At 31.6% G+C, this 22,328-nt stretch overlaps 1 long non-coding RNA gene across 1 annotated transcript; it reads left to right on the top strand.

Moving 5' to 3' along the window:
• Positions 1–8,527: 8,527 nt before the first annotated feature.
• Positions 8,528–20,472, top strand: LOC143074701 (uncharacterized). Its single transcript, XR_012978016.1, has 4 exons — positions 8,528–8,615; positions 10,964–11,097; positions 15,483–15,621; positions 18,991–20,472. It is a non-coding gene; the product is annotated as an uncharacterized LOC143074701 (long non-coding RNA).
• Positions 20,473–22,328: the final 1,856 nt, after the last annotated feature.

The raw sequence follows: 22,328 nt of genomic DNA, 5'->3' as shown, positions 1-22,328 counted from the left end.
GTAAAAGGCAAAGCGAGCAGCTTACCAACTCACTGACATTGTTTTTACTTTTTGGAGCTCCACATATCCTGCATAGTGATAAATAATGGGAATTTCTTCTTGGTCAGAGCTTTGATTAATGCATGATAGACAACTTCCCCCTCAAAGTCATGTGTCCATAAGAATATAGAACGCTGACATAAAGAGTATGATGATTTCATGATCACACGAGAACAACTGACATTGGTCAGAATGATTAAGAATTGTGCAATCTATATAAAAAAAACAAGTAAATAAATAATTATAATTAAAACCCAACTGTAAGAGAACAATTGAATAATTGTTTCCCTCCATCTGATCATTTTTGTCCATTGAAAAAATAAAAAATCAAAATAATTGGAAGAAGATTATAATTTTTTTTATTCCTTTCAATGACTCTGTCACTTGGCACTAGTACTCCGTATTTTAGTTCCACCTAGTTGTTTAGCCCAATATGCTCAAATCGTCATGTTTGCTGAAGTTATTGCTGAAAAAAAAACAGATGGAAGGAAGAAACAAATAAAACTAAAAGATGGCGAGCTGTACAAGTTATTATCTTTTTCTCAACAAAAACTGTACAGGTAATTACTCGTACAATTATATTTGTACAAGTAATAACTTGTATGATGGCATAATACGAGTAATTACTCTTACAAAGTTTTTGTACAGGTAATTACCTGTACAAAATAATCAGATGTACACGACATATACATAATGTACGCAGCCATGTATCACCATCACTGCTGGTGATCCGATGGATAAATCTGTTGTAGAGTTGTCACTGACTCAGACGTACTTATATTGTATACGGCCTATAAAATACCCACTCCGTAGTCTCCGGAATAAAACATATTACAATTTAATTCATCGACAACCATTGAACTACAGACTCCTGATTTACTACTGGCACATAAAGAAGCATACTTTACATACCATGCAATTATGCTCTAAAGATCCAGATCCAAATGTATACGAAACATATCTATCATATGAAACGAAGAACACCAAAGAAGAATGGGATTTCATTGAGCCGCGTTAATACAATTGTTTACATAAAAACTTTCACCTGTGTTTATGTACGCAATAAATTGACTTCTTTTCTAAACCGGTTATTTATAGTTAAAGGTAAGATGGTGTTTGAAATTGGTTAAATTGCAAATCTTATTTCAAGAAAGTAACATTTGTTAAGTCATTTTGTTATTTATTATATACTGAATTCACATTTACTACATTGTCCAGAATTCACACTCTCCTCAAAGATAACTACCAGTTTTCATTACTGCCATGATGTGTACTCTTACTGTTCGTCTCATAAAAGTTTAGGCATTATGTAGGGCTCAAACGCTAGGACTCGGGAATAAACTGGGTTAAATGATACATTTTAAAAGTCCCTACTCAAAGTAAGACCTTTCCCCACTTTATTTAACTTCTGAATTGTTGTACAACTAACTGTCATAATATTAGAATATTTATTGTGTATTTTGGTATAAAATAAATAAGATAATTTAGGTATTATTTCTTTAAGACTTCCCTGCCTAGAATGCTGGCTTATACTTGTCCAAATCAATATCCGGTCAAGTATTAGCTTTGTCCTCCCAGGGAATTGTCCGTTATGTCGGTTACACTTGTCGCCTAGTGTGACAAGGTGTCCAGGGCAGAGTTTATGTAAAGAACCTGGGTTAGTTTGGTTATTGCGTGGCTGCGCTAGCATTAAGTAAAAAGGTATTCGGACAACGTTACCTTTACTTGAATGTTAGATCAGTCCTTTCAGTGACAATATAATTAGTAGAATCGTTACTTACATGTACATGGCTAAAACACTAATAACCTCCTTTTGTCTTAATACATTTCTTAAATTATGTGAAAAATAATAGAAATTGATGTTAGACGGTATATTTTGCTCTACATAGAATGTCGTAAATAGATCTAAATCTTAGCGAAATGATACACAGGGGGTGGATCCAGGATTTTGGAAAGGGGGGTGAAGTTTTGAAAGATCGCCGAGCGGAGCTTGGCGAAAAATGTTTGTGACCTTTTGGGGGCTAAAAACATAAAATAAGTGTAATATGCACTTTTCAAACGGTTACTGGCGTGGGGAATATACATTATGTAGTTGCTGTAAAGTGTAAGGGTTGGATATTTTTGATGCTGTATTCTCTCTATTAATTGTCTATCATAAAATGATAGTATGGATCCATGAACTGATAAATTTGATGTGGGACTTGTCAATAGAAAATAGACATGGAAAATTCTCGCTGTTTTGTTGTAAGTTAAGTTATCATAACTTCACAGATTTCTTGTTGTTATCAAGATATACGCCGGGGTATTCACAGAAATTTATAATATGGCCTGCACAAGTTAAAAAAGACAAACAAGCAATTTCTTATCCAAATGTTTGGTTGGTATGTTTCACCCAACAAAATTAAGGGAAGTTAGGGGTTCCAAAGCAATCAAAGGCTAAGAATGAGTCTGAAATGACAACGAATTTATGAATGACGGTCCACAAATGGAGACATAAAGGCCACATCCATCAGGCAGGTTGCAGTCTGGTCTTGAGAAAAAAGTATTTGATATATCAGTTCGGCGAAACAGACATTCCGTTGAGACATGCAAACCCCTGCCACCAAAAAAAATGCCCGTTTTTATTCATCATGTTCATTTAACTGCTAAATAATTCTGTTGATAATTTGTGTTTCTAATAGCAAAAACAGTGGACATGATAATTCTTGTCAATCCAGATACTGCCAGAATGTTTGCTTAAGGCAAAATCAGTTATTTTTTTTTCTCAAATATCTCAGACTGTCTCCTCAACTCAAATGGTTCATACGTTAGGCCATAAATATATCTAGAGCTTATACTGATTGGGGATCATTATTCAGCTATGTTATTTCAAAATTGGCTGGGGCGTTTGAGGTTAAACATGTTTTCGTAGGTAAATAATATTGACGTGGAACTTTTTTTCATGTGAGTGTAATAGTCTATAGATTGTTTGGTGGAATAGTGAAATAGAAGTTAATACATTCTTGGTCAATTCTGTGTCGCGTTGAAGGTGTCATGATTGTCATCCTCAGCCTAAGCAATGTGTTACTGTAATTTGAATTCCCAAATGACTAAGCGAGGTTTTTTTCGACGCACTGTTCAACTCCACCATAGAGAATTACATGACTTTGACAATTAGTAAATTCCAGCGAAAAATATTTTTATAAGTAAAGAATTGTCGCATAAAAATTAAATACTACAGTACATGGGAAATGGCAAAGTTCACGAAGTCTAGTCTGATTAATCATTTTACCAAAAAAAAAAAAAAGCCCGAGCAAAGGGGGGAGGGGGCGTACGCCCTCTACGCCCCCTCTGGATCCGCCACTGGCTATGAAAAACGAGTTTACAAACTGGTACGCAGAATTGGTTGCTGAAGATCTCAAAGATTCAACCACCATCAACAAAGTTGACCTAAGACTCTCTATTCTCAAGCCGTTACAGCTAAATGGTTGAGCCAAGTGTTTCCCGAGTTAAAGTCAAAGAAAGTCTCACATTGCTAGATTGGAAAAAGTCTGGTATAAGTGACTGTATAAAGTGTTAATTGATTGTATCTTTAATGAACTACATGTAGTGTTGAACTTTTGCTTAATGAACAATAGTAGCTTGTGATGATTATTGTTATTCTTGCATTCAATTTTATAAATTGACACTTAAATAAACTATTGACATACTTGTGCGTTATGAACAATAATATCTAATGATGATTTTTGTTATTTAAAGTCTATTATTTATTTATTGTAATAACTATTATTAGATAATTTGTTTTATTTCTCACTTTCTTACGGTGTTTACTTAAACCAACAATACACATGCTTCACTGAATAATTTCAAACAATATTAAAGTCATAAGAAACCTCAAATTAAAAAAAAAAATAATGCATGTGTTTTTTATAACTCAATGGATAGTTTACATTATAAAACGTATGTACATATACTTTTTTCTGAAGAAAATTCTTTAATTTATTCATATTTAGAAGAAGTTTACTATATTTTAATTGCTTCCAGGAAGCAATTCCCCCGACATATTTTCCGTATGCAAAGTGACCTCAGAGTGACCCATCTCGTAAAAATCCGGTGATCGCAATACGCATGGATGTCCTTAAAATAAACTAATATCTGAATTTACATGTTGAATACGTGCTCAATTTCCATGCTTTTTTGTTGATTTGTTGTTGATTGAGGACAATCGTTAAAATTCGGCTTCAAAACACGAACTTTAATTACCTGCCATATTTTCACAACAGCACTGACCGATTGAAAAAAAAATGATGATTATACGAAATTTATGCGAAAAAAATGAAAAATTCTTGAACAGAAGACTAAGTTTATGATGTTTGTATGCATTGGTTCAAGAATTGGAAGAACATTATTTTTCACCGGTCACTCGTTTTTTTATGACTTTAACAAAATAAAGTAACATCGTAATTTGTCACTGGATAAAAGAATCGAACAGCATGTCAATAGTTATTTTCCAATTCATAAAATTCCCGGCAGCATTTTATCAAACACAAACTTATTACAAACACATTTCAATTAAAATTCAAAGTGTTATAAAAATGGCACCCAGCTTCACTGATAACACAGATTAGCGGAAATCAGTTGTAAAAAAACATTAACCTTAAATGCCACAGGTGACAGGTTACTTACATCACGCCACTGAACAAAGGGAGATAAGTCAACCACAAACTGACGAGGGAAAAATGAAAGTAGGAGTGCGAGGTTAAATTTAATATTGCGATCGTCGGCCGGTCGCATTATTCGCATTAATAAAAACCTGGAAATAATTTCTGAATTAACACTACTCTGTTACTTCTGTTCTCTTTTGTATTTTGTTTGTCATGTATTGTATATATCTTCGTTGCAAGTATATGCTTCTTGCGAATATCAGCATTCATTCATTCCTTCAATTCACTATTATGTTTGTTATGTATAATTGAAATGGATCGATGAAGCATTTAGTAAAGGTAAAACACTTAATTGTTGTCATTACTATATTTTGTGTGTTTATTTCAAACCACTAAAGTCAGAACAATGAATGATTAATGAGACATATTAGAATTGCAACTTTGATACTTTGAAGAACTGCATGAGTACATGCATCCAAGGTAACATCAGCCATGTATTCAACATCTCTGTGTTGACATAAAATATCTGTTATACATAATTTACTGAAACTACTAAAACATTATAAAATTATTTGAAGCATAAAGCTCTTTATCAAATGATTCTAAACTTCAGGGGAACCTTCGACTAACTTATCAATTAACAAAATGCAAAAAGCATATCGACACCAAACATATCGACAAGACTGTTGTAGAAATCAGTCAGATTTGGCACCATTATTTAGAATATTTAGTTCAAATGTTTTTCAACTCTTTTTTTTATTATTTTTGTTTTAACTATTTTGATAATTGTTTTGTTTAGTATAAGTTACAGTTTAATAAATTGACTCATATTCACATTAAATCTATATACTAAAATACGTACATTCATATATGATTGATTGCTGGTTGTTTAATGACATGTGACAATCTAATTATCAATATACTAACATGCGTACATTCATGTATTACAATCTGATTAGCTATAATATACTTACATGTGTAAATTTATGTATGATAATCTGATTTTTCTCTGATTAGTCATTTGTCTACAAAATGAGATGAAGTAATTTTCAGTATACACGTTTGCAGATAAGATATACTTTGATTTGTTTCAGATTGGTGTCAGGGATTTCCTTATAAACATATTTTAACATTGTAAATATTTGTATTCGTTCCAGGAAAATGTTGTTTATCAAAGCAATGGTAACTCACTTAATTATCACAATGGTGTATGTATTAACTGGTGGAATTTTTCAAAGTGGCAAGTACCTTGATTCTCAGATACTGAAAGTGTTTTTCAATGTAGGACCAAGAATGTGCAAGTTAAGATGCACTAGGTACGCTGGATGTACTGCGTTCAACTTCGTAAAAAGTCATTTGTACTGCGAACTTCTTAACGCGACTCAACAGGCCACAGCAATAGATAAGGAACAATACATGTACTCAGAAATGTTAACATGGACAATTGTAAGTACTTGCGAAACATGTGTTTATATGTCCACTTTTTTCACTTTTAAAAACTCGGTACATGCACATATAAAATATATACATCTCCCAAATTTTTCTATTAACTTATTTATATTGTTTTATACTTTTTAATTTGAACTTATAACTGTATATGTACATGTATGTGTGATGTACATATTTTGAGAGATTGTGCAACCTATCGAAATAGGAGTTGTGTTCTAATATGTAAGGACCACAGTTTTATATTGTTCTGCTCTACCTAATTGATTTTAATTTTACATTACGTATAGCAGAAACATATATTAAGTGATACAGACCACCTAAGGGAGTTAACTCTTGAAAAAAAACAACAGCTGAACGTTTTAATCACATGCTATTAGTAAAGCGAAATCAAGCTTCTTATTGTTCAAAATTAGTGTTTGTCAATCTGATATATATCCAATAAAATTATTTCGGTAAAATTTGTGAAGTTTTTATATTTGTATCAACAGGTCAAAGAAAATATTTTTTCAAAATGTAATGAATGTTAAACGAGCCAAATCTGTTTTATTCAAAGTGTTGGGTTCCTCCTGAACAATAAAGGCTTTTGTTGTATCAAAGTTCAATCAATTGATTAGCATTCTTATATGTTGTAAGATAAACAGAACAACCTGTTCATTGTCTCTCATTGGTGGAAATGTTCTGCTGATTCATGTTCTTACCCCTCATTGGTGGTAATGTTCTGCTGGTTCATGTTCATTGTCTCTCATTGGTGGTAATGTTCTGCTGGTTCATGTTCTTATATTGAATGTTTATTCTCAGTTAGCCTGGTATAAGCATGGTTGCATTTCAATTTACTATATTTAATTTGGAATATCTTTTTCCACCTGACAGAATTTACGACAAATAGAAAAAAAACTGTACACTCCTTAATAACACCAAACTGTCTGTGTTATCTCCTTGTATACGTTTTTAATAACATTGCTAACACAAAACCTGGTCTCTATAAAAAAAAAATCACATAATTTTCTGCATGTGAATGGACAGTTTTATAAATAAGTAACATTTTAGCCTATTGTTTTATTGCATAGACACATAGATAAAGATTAAAATGCACATCAATTCGCTCATTTTAAGTTGAAGGAAAACTGAAATGTTCTGTTCTCTATTCTATATTGATTATATGAACTGGTTTATTCAAGGCTCAACTTATCACATCTGATTGTTTAGTGTAAGACAGCTTGGTTATATTCAAGCAGAACGAGAAATGTGAGCTTGCTTTAAGTAACAGTTACATTCTTACTTATAATTAAATTGATTGTTCTTTACCTGTTTTTTTTCTCTATTAAACTCGTATTGTAGAATTAAGTGAATTTCCTGCTGAGTTTATTGTATGCATTTTGGTGTGTTACGCTGTGATCGAGATTAGAAGACCGAGGGTTTAGATCTTCAATAAAAATAGTTAACTCTCACCACGTGTTCATGTACCTGAATCAGAAATGACCTAAACTGTGGTTTTTGACAGTTAGACTCTGTTTCCTGAGGATAATAACAGTGTAGTTGTTAATCTTATTAGGTTTGAATTATATGGAAAATTCTTTAGAAATGGAAAATATGTTTCGAGTGTCCATCCAGTCATTTGATTCAGATTTTTGTCAATACTTTCGATGCATAAATCGGTCTGAACATGACCTTCAACCAACATTTTCCAAAACAACAGTAACGTAACAAAAAGACAACTATGAAAGAAGATTGGAACAACAAAGAACTACAACTTCTCACAATTGTCTTAAATGAAAACATTTTTTTCTCAAATTAACAAAATTTAGTCCATTAAAGATGGAAGAAAGGATTATAAATTGATCACTGTTTGTACATTTACTTTTTTCTGTTTACAATGCAAATTTAAATTTATTTAAATATGAAAATACGTTGCGTTCGATGCGCTTTTCTTGATTAACCTTCATCAGGAATGCTCATATATATCCAAATAGAAATAGGATGTGATCTTATTAAACAAACAAAACAGAACAAAGAAGTAACAAACAAGAGGCTGTAAATAACACCAAGCTCACATTCTGAATAGTCGAACACTTCGACGAGTTGTTAGAGTCGTATAAATATTCATTTTTAGAAATTGTGTACCAAATTTAATAAATCATGAGAGGGAGAAAGTTCAACTTTCCACACTTGACATACAAACCAATTCAAACTGCCTGCATAATAATGTCTAATTGCTGAACGAAAAAAAAATGAATTGAAGAAGTATTCAAAAATTCGACATTACTACCAATATTTAAATACCACATTCCAATTTCAATGATGCCTTACCTTTGCGAAACTATGTCACTATGTGACTGCAATTTGTAAGATATGTTGTCAGATGGAATGTTTCCAATTAATAAAGTGTATTTCTACAGGAATCAGACACGTGTTGGCCGAATCCTTGTTCATTTGGAGAAACCTGTGTCATCACGAGCAAAAACCTTCCAGTTTGTGTTAAATTAGGTATGATTGTCTTATAGTGCTAATAAAGGGCATTTACTCGTTATCTGATAGCATTGTGTAATTGAATAACCATATTACCATCCGACTGAATGTTTCAAAGCAATTAAAAGAGAATATAATATGGCTTTTTCAATATCACACCGGTAGCAACCCGAGACACCAATATAATTATCATAAGACCTCTGCACGAGGGATGACATTGGTTGAGGGTTGATATAGTGGGTGATTGTGAAAAGGCCATATCATTAAACCTATATTATATACTTGTACCTCAAGTATACAACTAATATATCTTGAATGTTTTTCACGAGATATGACGTAATACATATAACGAATTTGATAAAGCTTTTTTAACCACGACTGATATTGATTACGTGACATCAAACAGATTAGGATTGATAAAGCCTTTGTAACCGGGACTTATATCGATATAATCAATAATTGCTGATACAGCACGATTGTGATCAATTGTATTATACATACAATATACCCATATTTACTACTAAGTATATAAAAACATCTCTTATTTATCCTTGTGTTTTACATATAGTTTAGTGACGTAACGTTTTATACAATGTCTGACTAAAATTCAAATTCGAAAATACATAATAGGAAAGTTACCTCACAAACTAGTTGGGTACCATTTAAATCTAACAAAATATACCAAGATTACTGTGTCAGAGCTATTTTGCATTTGTTCAAAGTATTTTCAGCAAGGCTAAATGAAAAACATATACATTTACTCTGCATAAAATAAAATAACAAATAATATATTTCAAAACATCTGAAGGTCTCATGATGTGTATTGCAAAATGTTTTTACTGGTATTTCGTTGATAATAAATGAGTTCTCCTATGGGAATGTAAAACATAAGTTTCAGCAGTTTTTGTACCGGTGTGTGGTGGGTAAAGATTGTGGCTAACATCTTGGAACACAATTTCGTTTTTTGGTTTGTTAAATGTTGTTGTTTTATGTTTTGTTTTTCTTTCGGCCGGGGGGAGTGTTGCTTAGTTATCTATTAAGGATTTACTAAGGTGAGGTTAGGTGAAAATTAATAAATTAAAATTAATACTATAAACTAGTAGAGCATCAATTAAGGATAACAATAAGCTAACAATATTTAAGATTTAAAATATGGCGGGAAAAGGCTGACTCGGACTTTTACCTGATATTTGCATTGGTATTATTAGTTCTCAAAATAAAAGAAAGAAAATGAAGAATCTTCTAAAATTTTGGTAAATGACCTTTCATGAGCTATTAAGTCTTATATGAAAAAATAAATGGGTGTTATGGGGCAAAATATTTTACATTGTATTGTATGGAAAAACACCAAGGAGTCCGAACATTTGACACAAATTCCAAAACCTCACCTAAGTACATCCTTAAGGATGCAGTTAAGTCAGGTTTAGGAATTTTGTCAGATGTTCGGACTCCTTGGGTTTTTTCCTACAATACAGGGTAAACTATTTTGCCCATATCACCAACTTTTCTTTTCATAGAAGACTTCAATAGCTCATAAAAAAGGTCATTCCCAAAATTTAAGCAGATTTTAGATTTTTTCTGACGATTTGAGACCCAAATAATGCCAATGCTAAAAATAAGGTAAAAGTCCGAGTCAGCCTTTCCCCGCCATTTTTAAAAAATCAAATATCTTAACAAAGAGTTCTATAACCTATCAATATTTTTGTTGTTGCTTTTTCACTGGGACGTCATTTGCAATAAATCTGATATCAACATTACAGCTTTTTATAAGAAAGTAAAACATTACTACCGACGAAACAAAATAGGGTTCAGCATATTTACACAACAGCTCTACTTTTGGTTAGCAATGGAAAGTCTGAAAAAACAAAGACACGGGAAATAACTGAAAAAAAATCAAAGAAGGGAGAGACACATTTTGGATATGCTGGATTTAACTGAGAAACAATCCAATCGTTCTTATTCTGATATGAAACTAAGCAAATGATACTTTTAGAAGAATCAAGTCAAAAATATCGACAAAACATAATATGTATTTCATTGAAACACGCTGCTTTTACGAACCACACTTTAAAACATCGTTCATATTTTATATGTTAACGGGTGCCACATGTTTAGCAGGATCTTTAACACTTCCGGAGCACCCAAGATCAGCCTCGCTTTTTTTTTCGGGGGGGGGGGGGGGTCATGTTGCTGAGTCTTTAGTTTCCCATGTTGTTTTTCGTGTTCTGTTGTTTGTCTGTTGGTCTTTGCTTTTTTAACCATGGCGTTGTCAGTTTATTTTCGACTCATGAGTTGTAATGTCCCTTTGGTATCTTTTGCCACTCTTTTATCTGCCTATCATCAACTTTTACTTATTTTTACTTCAGAGACAGCAGATTACTTAGGTTGTTACAATGATGATGCAAGTAGGCACTTGAAACACAAAATGATACAGAGGGACGACATGTCCCTTGCATTTTGTAAGCAACATTGCAGTGGATACCGATTTGGTGGCTTGCAAGTTTGTATCTTATAATATTAAAAAAAATCTGTTTTTATTCAATTCAAGGTCAAGATACAATTAATGTAATATACATTATCAACTACATTCAAGGCCGTACGCTCTACAAGAGTCAAATAGTAAATGAGCATGTCATTACCACAGCTAAGCATCAGGCCTCCTCGGAACATTTAAATGTCCCCACTATGCATTGGTTACAAAAAAAAATAAAAGTAAAATATCGTTCATCGCGGCCTCTAGTGAGTGTTCTTCTTATAATTGTTAAGTGCTTTTAACGAGCTCCTTAACTACTGTCAAGGAAATTGTCATTAAATTTTGTAATAAAACACATGAAAATAGTGGAATTAACTATTATCAGAGTATAAAAAAATCTTTAGATGTTTTGGCTAAATTACGTGCTTTTACTGACCCTTTTGATTCGGTTGACAGTTTTGGCTTTTCCACTCATTATACTACACTTCCAAACTACCCTTGAAGCAAACATTTTACTATTTAACTAACTGATCGTTTGATCAATCTGATAGCAAACTTATTTGATGCATCTCATATTAAGCCTTTTTTATTCTCTAATGATAAAGGCAGATATTTTAGATATACTTATTGCAATGAGATTATATTAAAACTGTAAATCTTCTCCTTGGCAACATTTATGTACGTTTCGGAAATAAAGTTTTTCGACAGGATGTATGTATTTCTATGGGCAACAATTGTCCCCATTGGATAACAGACTTGTGTCTGTACTGTTATGAATTAAAGTGTATGACCAAACTCAGAAACAAATCCGTCTTAATTCCGATTAATTAATGAATTCAACAACACATACCGTTATCTTGGTAATATTGTTGCGTTAAATAGGTAAGAATTCTCTAAATATACTGCTCAAATTAAGCAAAGGAACTTACTTTAAATAAATCAAATATTAACAGCTATATCTGTCCTTTCCTCGAATTAGATATTTCAGTTTTACACCAGAAACTCTACACAAAAAAGACGATTTGTCTTTCCATATCTTCAATTTCCTATGTTCCTTTAGCACCATCTCCAGATGGTTATGCATCCCAACTCGTTCTCTATGCCCGTATCTGTAGTGACGATTTTGGATTTCAATGAGCGTAATATATTACTGGTAGACAATTAAGTCGGGGTTTTTGTTACAACAAATCACTTTAAACCTTTACTAAATTCTTCCATATATACAAAGATTTTGTTTGCAAGTTTTGCAGAACCTACAGTTATCCTATTTCAAACAAAATATCACATCCTTGCTAACGGTAATGTTGTTAACCTAGCACGGAAACTTTATTACTATCCGCGAAAACTTATCAACCCTTTAAATAAAATCATTCAACAAGGATATCAATTCAACATCGTAATATATCTTCGCATTTTGTGTTATTGGTATTAATATTGATTTTGTTATCAGTAAATTCAAACGATACTTAATATAATAGTTATACAGATATGCACTTTAACGGTACACCAATATGTGGATACCTATATTTTGGCATTGCACAAGGTGACGGTTTTTTTTTACTCTTAATTACGTCTTTACAGTTAAGGGGGTAGACCTTGGTTCAGGGAGATAACTCTTTAAATCAGTTATGCGTTTGTAAAAGTCAAGTTTCATCAATGTATTTTAAGCATTTACCTGAAACAGATTGAAAATAGTCTATGTAACCTAGAAGCTTAGAATATATTTTTGAAAATGGTTGACACAAACGTATGGATGATTTGAAGAGTTATTTCCCTTAACCTAGGTCTACCTCCTTAATCCGTTGGATAACAGGTTGAATGTGAGCTGTTATTTAAGTCTTAGATACACTATTTTAGTAATTTAGCTGTCAGTAACTGTGAGTATCCTCAGATCTGTACTTTGTGTCGTTTTGGATGTTAGGGTTTTTGTTTCATTTTTTTCTGCTTTGTGTCCACCTGATGAGTTAAGCTTTTTTCAACGGATTTTAATAGTTTGTTTCATGGTGTGCTGTAACACCACTGCACAGGGTTAGGGGTTGTTGAGTGCTTACAAACATGTTCACCACTGCCTAATTCTGTATGTGTCTGTCCCAAGTTAGGAGCATGTAGTTCAGTGGTTGTCGTTGGTTCGTGTCTGTCATATATGATTTTCATAATTGTTTTGCTATAGCATAGTTTTCTCTAGTGAATTGTTTTATATTTTTATGCCAGGCATTTAAAAACCGTCTATACAGTTTTTTTTTCTTATTTTTGATGGTCGTTCAGTTGCCTACAATTGCTTACACACACTTCATTTGAAATTTGGTCGATAGTTATCTCATTGGCTATCATACAGCATCTCCTTGGTTTTATACAGTCACAACTTTACGTCAAATTTTGCATACAACTTTGGCTCGTTGAATTTAACTCTAAATTCTCATTTTTTCCTGAAAAAAAAACTAAAGACTAACTCTTTCAAAACAGATGCAAATTAACATAGAAAGCTCATACAATTGGTGAAAAATATTCTTACATTGTCGAAGAACCATCAAATATTAAATAATCATTACATAGATTTTTCTTAAGTTCAACGAACCAAAAAAGTTGTAATCAAAATTTCTGTGACAGTACCTTGACCTTTAATCTATTGATGTGTGTCTTCATAATGGAGTACCAGGGCTCATTTGAGGTATGCGTATACAAACTCGCCAATCCTTTGTTTAACTCTACTTATCTAGCATGTCTAGTTCCTTGTATTCCTCATTTGTCATGAATTTATAAGTAGCAGGCGAAGTAAGTTACACGTTATATAAAGATATATTCCCTTAGAATCATTAATCTCTAATCTTAAAAAATGTGTCAATATTCAAAATAATGTCCTGTTTTTTCAAATTATTTAGTTTCAAATCTGTAGCTTTTTGTGTCCCCTCAAATGAAGTTAAAACCATGTTTGTTTTTCGAAATCAACGTCATATAATTGAACTTCGACAAAACTCCAAAGTTAAATATTCATATGCCACGCCTTCAATTGGATATTCCTCAACAGTCATAGCAATGCTGTCATCATCATGTTAAAGAACATTAACATGTTTTGAATAGCATATGATGCTTGTTATTACATTTTCTGATATATTTTCCGTGATTGTTTTCAATATAATATTATACATGTTATAAAACACTTTAAATTCCTAAAAACTTTATTAGACGTTTTTTTGTAATTTAGAAAAAGTAACTATTCAAGAAAACTTTAAACAATTTATATTTTTAAGATAATTGGCATACACATATTCAAGTTAACTGAAATGTAGTGTGTTTTGAATAAGAGATTGATTATTCACAGAGAAAAATAAAATGCTGCATATAATTTATACCTATTCGTATTGTTTTAAATTTTTAAATTCCTTCCTAGACATTCCAATTAGATTCTTTACATCTATGCAATCTAATTAAATATAGTTCTCTGATTTCGTTATACTCGTATGAGATTTAACAACGATGCATATATAGTTTCACTTCTGCATGTGACTTTTTCAACCAATCAGAATTCGAGTTACATGTAACGAATCTGAACAGCGCAAAAATAACATATTACTGAAAGAGGTTCATTGAAAGGTCCCGAGGGTATTTAGAAATTAAAAAAAAAAAAAAACAACGGGACTGACAAGTTTATCGCTATGATTGGTACATTGGTTAGAAATAGTTTTGAATCTCCTCTTTTGTCGTTATGACATCATACAATACCATTCAATTCAAAATATTCTGACAGAAGATAATGACTATAACCATGTATATTTGAAGTATGTGACGTTAGTCATAGTTTTCAGATGTGCCCATTACACTTTTATGGCTTGAGGTTGGGTCGTAATCGTGGTAATTAGAGTACAGTAACTACTTATTTAAACTGTAGCGGTGCTTCCACTCAACAGATATGGATGAAGGAGTTTGAAAAGGATGGGGACTAGGCATCGATTAGAATTAGTCTATACATTAACTATGCATGTAAATATAGCTCCATAAGACCCCCCCTAAGATCTACATCTGCTTACCTAGTAGATAAATAACTGTCCTCCAGTATCTGCGTTGGTGTATTACTTCTTAAGCTCTGTTGGTAGAGGGCTTATTGTCCTATATCTGTGAACTGTCAGCTTAAATCTAATTCGTAGGCTGGGCTATATATGTTTATTCACTATACTATTCCCATGCTGTAAGGGATAAATGTACCCAAAACCAATTAAATTGGAACGAAAAGTAGTGGTTAGTAGGCAAAAGTTTTCAGTAATGCGTTACATGGATTTAAACCAGAAAATTTTGAATATATGGCAAAAATATCAAAAACAAGTAGAGCAAACATCCTTAAATCATTAAATAAATTCTATGCACTTGTTATCGACATGTCCAGCTTTATATCAATCAAAGTTTATGTAATTTTGTAGGGCAATTCCTATTGTTTGTGTGGAGATGTCCTGATTGATAGTAGGTATCCAAAACTTTCAGAGACAGAATGCAACCGGAATTGCAGCGGAGAACCTGCACGGAAATGTGGTGGAAACATGAAGAATTCAATTTATTTAGGTGATTAAGATATATTGCACTATTATTAATAGTCCAGAGTCTCGATTAAATTGTAGTGCCGATTGAATACTTCAAAACAGAGTAGAAAAATCAGAACATATCATGGTCAAAAGAGCTGGATGCCATTATGATCCTGCGTAATTTTTTAAAATGTTGAAATAGAAAGGAGAAGGTTCACGAAGGGTTAAAATTGGCCCTAAATTTTTGATGCTTTTTAAAACGGCCCAAAAATTACAAATTTCACAAAGAAATACTTGTGATAATACTATTAAGAAAAAGATGTATTTTTCTGGCACCTTCCTTTACAATTTATGAAGCTTTGGCCCCTTAAAAAAACATTATTTGTTTTTTATGGTCAATTTTTGGTACTTTTTCCCCATAATTTCAATTGTTTTTGACATAATTAACCATGGCCTCCATCCACGATCAAAAAGCATTAGTTTTGTCTCCTATAATTTTATTTTCTTCGTCATATTTGAGTGATTCTTACTATGACAGTTGTCATAATTAAGCTCAAAAATATGCACGTAACCTTATGATTTGTTTCAGTAAAGGTTTCACTTCAGGAATGACTAATATGTTTTTTGGTCTATGAAGAAATAACATCAAAAATGTGGTGCACACTGATTAACCAGGGTAGCGATTTATTTTCAAAGTGTGCACCACATTTATGACGTTTTTCCTAATAGACAGAAAAAATATTACATTCATTCTTTATAATTTAATTCTAAATTCCAGTTTTAAGGAGTAAATCATGAAAAAAAAAAACGTTGATGACGTCACGGTTACATGACAAAATTATGCCTATGAGTTAATACACAGAAAACCTTTCCGCAAATCAGAAGACGTGTTAAATCCAAAATTGAATTATTGGCACTTAACCTTATGTTTCATTTTTAGTGAAGGTTGGCATGTTCGTTGCTTGATTAAAATTTAATTTATGATCTTAAATCTGAAGAATGTAAGAATTAATCATGACAATCAGTGTTGAAATTGGTGCAGTTTCTATCCCTTACAAGTTTTTTTTTAGAATAAAAGTTATAAAACAGTAAAACAACATAAATACGAAGATGCAGTATGATTACTAATGGAACAACTCGCAACCAGAGACCTCGTGATAAAAGTTGACAACTATAGGTCACCGTATGTCCTTCAATAATGACAAAACACATACCGCATAGTCGGCTATAAAAGGCCCCGAAATGACAGATGTCAATATCATAGTAAAACTGAATAACTCGTGTAAGGAGGAAACTTGTAATTTTTTCAGTTTTTATAGTAATTTTTATAATCTTGTATTTGTAACCGTAATTGAAATTTACAGTTTCTGTTTTCATTATTGCTTTAACGATAGAACCCAAGAGTTATAGGATTTGACAATGTTCATTATTTAAAGTAATAACTCTTATAGAAAATCAATTTGAGACTCTAATCATGTAAACCCCTTACAAAAGAACACGAATTGCTAACAATTCAGCAATAATTAAAAATTGTATTTATCTTTTTTTTTCACATTGTGTTAACTATTCTCTACACAAATAAAAAAAAAAAAAAAAAAACACTTTATAAATCAGACACTAGCAAATAGCTTTTCTACATTTACCATCATCAGCAACGCTAAACCAAAATTATGTAAGCCATAGATAGAAAATCATAATTGTAGTTGCATTGATATTGGTATATGAAAAAGAACCATACAATTTCATTCAATCTGTGTGTAAGTTTTAATAATAATAATATGAGTAAAATGGTTAGAGGGTGATACGCTTTAATATGATTGCAGAGGGGATCTTCGTGTTGTCTATTCTAACACAACTTTTGGATTTGTGTTTAATCAACTTTCATTTCTTTCACCACCACTTGCACCCTTCAAAAAGACAATATGCATTTACGTTATGTCTTTTGTCGGACGTATTTTCTTACATTAAGCATTAGAACAAAGTGTTAAATTTTAATGGATTTGGGTTCAAAGTATTATGGCCATTGAAAAATATATCTTAATAGGATGAAGTATCATCCACATTAACAAGATTATAATGAATGGTATAGTAGTGTTTTATCATAGAAGGTGATATCTATCATGTTTGATAAATAGAAGCATTACGTCATTTGTCTCATCTTGCAGGTCTGTCAGTCATTATGACATATTCGACCTCACTAGAGGTAATTTGGTTGGAAATCATCATACCATTTTCCAAGATATCTGCAATGAAAATGAGCTTTAATTATCATTTCACGGATCTTAGGCTGCATTTCTTTCTAACCAAAATTTAGTAAACGTTGTGTGGCGTTTGTTGCTATTTTCTAAACGCTACGAAAGTAGAAACAAATACAACGTTCAATAAGTCTTTACTGGCCCAGTTTGAACTTTCAATTATGCATGCACATGTTGTTGGTAAACAGATTTTTTACAAACGTACAAAACATATATCGTTTAATCAAGTTCAAATTAGAAACAAATGTAGTGTTTGTACTAACAAACGGCGAACGACAAACTGTAGACTCATCTTTAGCGATTGCATAATTTGTCAAAGTTTACGTAAACTTTGCAAACGTATGTTAGAAACAAATGATCAAAACATGTGCGCGCTTAGTCGTTTGCATCGTTTGTGTTAGAAAGAAATGAAACCCATGTCAATCATCATTGTGAAAGGGCTAAATTTATATTTTTATAATATTTTATTTTGAACTGATGAAATATTCCTGATATTGTTTTATCAAGTAACTATATTATGCGATGTAAAGAACAACATATATAAGACTGAGATTGAGAATAAGTATTTTATTAGTTTAAAATCCAAACAATAGAATTGTTACTAAAGAGAAACATATAACACAACATGCACAACTATAGACAGGAACCAATACAAACATGTACATGTAACATTGAAAAACAAATGTTAATATCTATTACAATACTATTTTTGACACGTGACTCCTCATAAAATTAACATTTCAAATATCTTGATCATATATATATGTATATGATATTAGTCGTGAATCTTACACAGTTCACGTATTGACTTAAATGTAGTTAGTTTTCTCATTATACATTTCACTTCTACTGTTTACAAAGATAAATAATATATCACAGTCTTCACAATAAAATATAAAATCATTTTTTTCTTCATTATTCATTAAATTAAAACAGAGAATAATTTTAGAAATTTCATTAAAATTTGTTATTCTATGTTTTTTAAGTATACATGTTATGTGGGCCTTTAATAAAATTGAAAACGCTGAGGAAAATATTCCTATTATATAACAGACACTTCCATGATCATGCAACTCATATTGGACAATATTAAAAAATCAAAATTAATATCAGTCAGGTATCAAAAGATAATACTTTTTCTTCATATTTTACAGTTTGAAGAGGCTTAACCTAGACTACCATTATTCAATAGAAGGACCCAGTATGTACCTATCAAAAACATTGTTTGTCTAAATTTGAGACGAAAAATATAGATATTATAGTGTTAGCTCTGTGTAACAACGTGTTATCCGATGGACAGTGTCTCTCATAAAGTTGTCAAATGGTTGGACGTGTATATATAAATATTATTGGTATAGGATATTTGTGTATATTTTAACTGTTCATACCTGTGAGACACATACTGATCTGTTAGATGTTGTACTGTTGCAATTCATTCATAAAAACTAAAGTGTTGTAAACATGTAAGGAACTATATCTTTTTTCTACGTATTCACAATTTGTTTTGATCCGCCGTTATCGACGTCTTGACAACGCCTATTGTTGTATGAAGTCAGAGAGTGAAATAACCACGTTTATTTCATATCTGAAATTATCGGTATTTATTTAACTGGGAAATCATTGCAACCAATGTAATAATAAAAAATATCAATTGGAAGTGAACTTCAATAAACCGGAAGTAGCTAAATGTCTCAATTATTATCGGCAAAAGTATGTAGAAACCTATATTTTTGGATTCAGTTTGAAAAAAGCTATCATATGAGACCGGAGGTGACATTTTTCAACCGGAAGTTAACAATGATCTCCCTTCTTTAAGGCAAAAATGTATAGAAACGATATCTTTTTATTTACTCAGATTGAAGAAACCTATGTTTAGACGCCAAAAGTAACGTTGAAACAGGAAGTAACGTCTCATTAAGCATTTAGATAAAACAACAAATTGTTTTTAATTATATATTTACATTTTTTCAATTGACGCAGAGACAACCAATTAAAAGCGAGAGAACCAGTAGAAAAGATAACATTGAATTTGACTGAACATATTAAAAAGAAATAATCTCTTTTGATGTCCAAATTAGAAAAATGTATAAAATTTTTAGGTAATAATAATATTTTCCTTATGCATGGCACTTCCTGTTTGTCGATGTTTGGATATAAATTAGATTTTTGGAATACATAAGAACTTCAACGTTATATTTTGATTTGGTTTGCAAATAGTGTAACCCCGAACACCACTGAAAATACACTGATTGTCGAAATGATTATTTCATGTAGTAAAATGGATTTAATCTAATTTGATTACAATAATTTTTATACTGCACTCGTTCTATTTGAGCACTCAAAATGCGTTGTCATACACAGTCGCTGACCCGATATCACTTTTTCTCATGAATATTTAAATAGAAGTTGCCAAAATAATATTTAATTATTCATACGACCTCTTCAACCTGTCATTGTTTCCAATGCATACAACAATGCGTGGAACGACTCAACCTTGTTTCTTTTGCAATTATTGGAAAAACATATTTCATTTGTTAATATTTTTTGTTTGCAACCTATAAATCATTGTTTTATGCTTATGGTTGATATTTCAGTCCATACTCAAACGATCTCGTTCACCATCGAGTGTAGGATTCAACAGGTAAAATTAATGTACAGTTCATTAATGTGTTGTATACTTCTACGAGAGCATGATATGAGGCCTTTTTAAAGGAGATTTCCCCCAATATTTAAATCAAATAAATAAACTTAACGCATTAAACAACAGTTAAAAATGTTTTTTTTTTAGATTACAGAATAAAGACAATAATGGTGCATTGACTTGACATATCAACGATATAAGGTTTCTAAGCCTCATGATCATCCTTATATCGTTCATATGTCAAGTCAATGCACTATTATTGTCTATATACTGGGTCGTTGCGACTGCTTATCAACAATAAGTCCAAGAAGGTATCACCATCCCACTAGCTCAATACTTTGGTACTGGCATGAAAAAAGGTTATAGTTTGAAAGAAATTTTTCTGTTGCAAACTTTGAGAAATCATCTGAAATTAAAAGAAAATATATCCGAAGGTCACATTATCCCTAAACACTAATTTATTTTAAAATGAGATGATGTTAATTCAAGGATGGTTGATATGTTTGTGCAAATTGTCAACCGTAAAGAAATTTAGTTATATATGCAGATAGTTTTGCTGTTTAGATATAGCCTTAATTTTATTTATTTATTATACAAAAATAGCAATCATCGCATTTTGAAACAAAATTTTATGTCGGAAATTAGCACATGTAAATTCCAAATAAATATGTATTGAGCACGCCTCTGTTATGAACTTAGTTTAATGTGAATATCAAAATGTAACATAAGCATTGCTTTTCTTCAGGCGGCTGTTTATCCTGTTTATAGACGTGATGCTCTGCATTGTTCATAAAAATCTTGCATCATCACGGAAAACAAAGAAGTATGTTAAGAACATGACTGTTAAAATGAACAATATAACTTCTTGTTGAAAAAGTAAAACTGAATGAAAAAATAGGTACACAAATTATGAAATTATAATGTATAAAGAAACTTAAGGTGGTACCTAACACTACAGGGAGATAACTCTGTAAAATCAACTGAACGTTTTAATTACGCTGTGTTGTTAATGGAATATTAAGATTCTCAGTGATCAAAATAAGTGTTTGTGAAACTGCTATATAACCAGTGTATTTTTTCTGATATAACGGTTTATTCAAAATTTTTGAAATTTTTATATTTTTGTTAAAGGATCAAAGTAAATACTTTGACAAAATTTTAAGAAAATTAAACGAGCCAAATTAATTTTAGCGAAAGTGTTGGGTACCACCTTAACGAGTTCTGTGCCATAGGGCCAATAAATTGGCCCCAGCAACATCTGAAAAATGCCACAAGGCCAATATGTTGGCCCTTAATTGGTAAACATATTTTTCACATTTTCTGAACAAATACGGCTTAAAAAGTTTATGTCTTTTGAAATGTTGAAAATAAGTTGGTTTGAGAACTACGACAGTTTAATTCAAATAATTTAACGGTTTTATTTTGTATACTGTAAACAATAGTTTGACGTTGACGTTTATTACGTCACTTTCACAACAACAACAGGTACCCGCGCTGAAACAAACACAACGTTAGAACACTGTAGCCATATATGAAACCAAGTTCAAATTAAAAAAATATATATATTTCTTATAGACTTGAATACATCGGTTTTACTGTGTTAGAAAGTTCTTCATAATCGAAATCTTCATACATGTTCTTCCATCAAATTATTATCTATACAATATATGCATGTAATAAAATCATGAAAAGAAAAGTAGGGATTATCGGGCCAAAATTAAAAAAAAAAAAACAACACGAGAATAACGAACTACCTCTCGTTAGCACTTGCAAGTGCAAGGGGAAATCCGTGACGAACGAATGTAAACAAACGTACACTGCAATGAAAATAGTAATACAAGATTTTGAAGG

This window comes from Mytilus galloprovincialis, chromosome 5, assembly GCF_965363235.1.
Source record: "Mytilus galloprovincialis chromosome 5, xbMytGall1.hap1.1, whole genome shotgun sequence".
NCBI lineage: Eukaryota > Metazoa > Mollusca > Bivalvia > Mytilida > Mytilidae > Mytilus > Mytilus galloprovincialis.
Note: the sequence above shows the minus strand (reverse complement) of the source record. Positions and strands in the feature narration are given on the sequence as shown.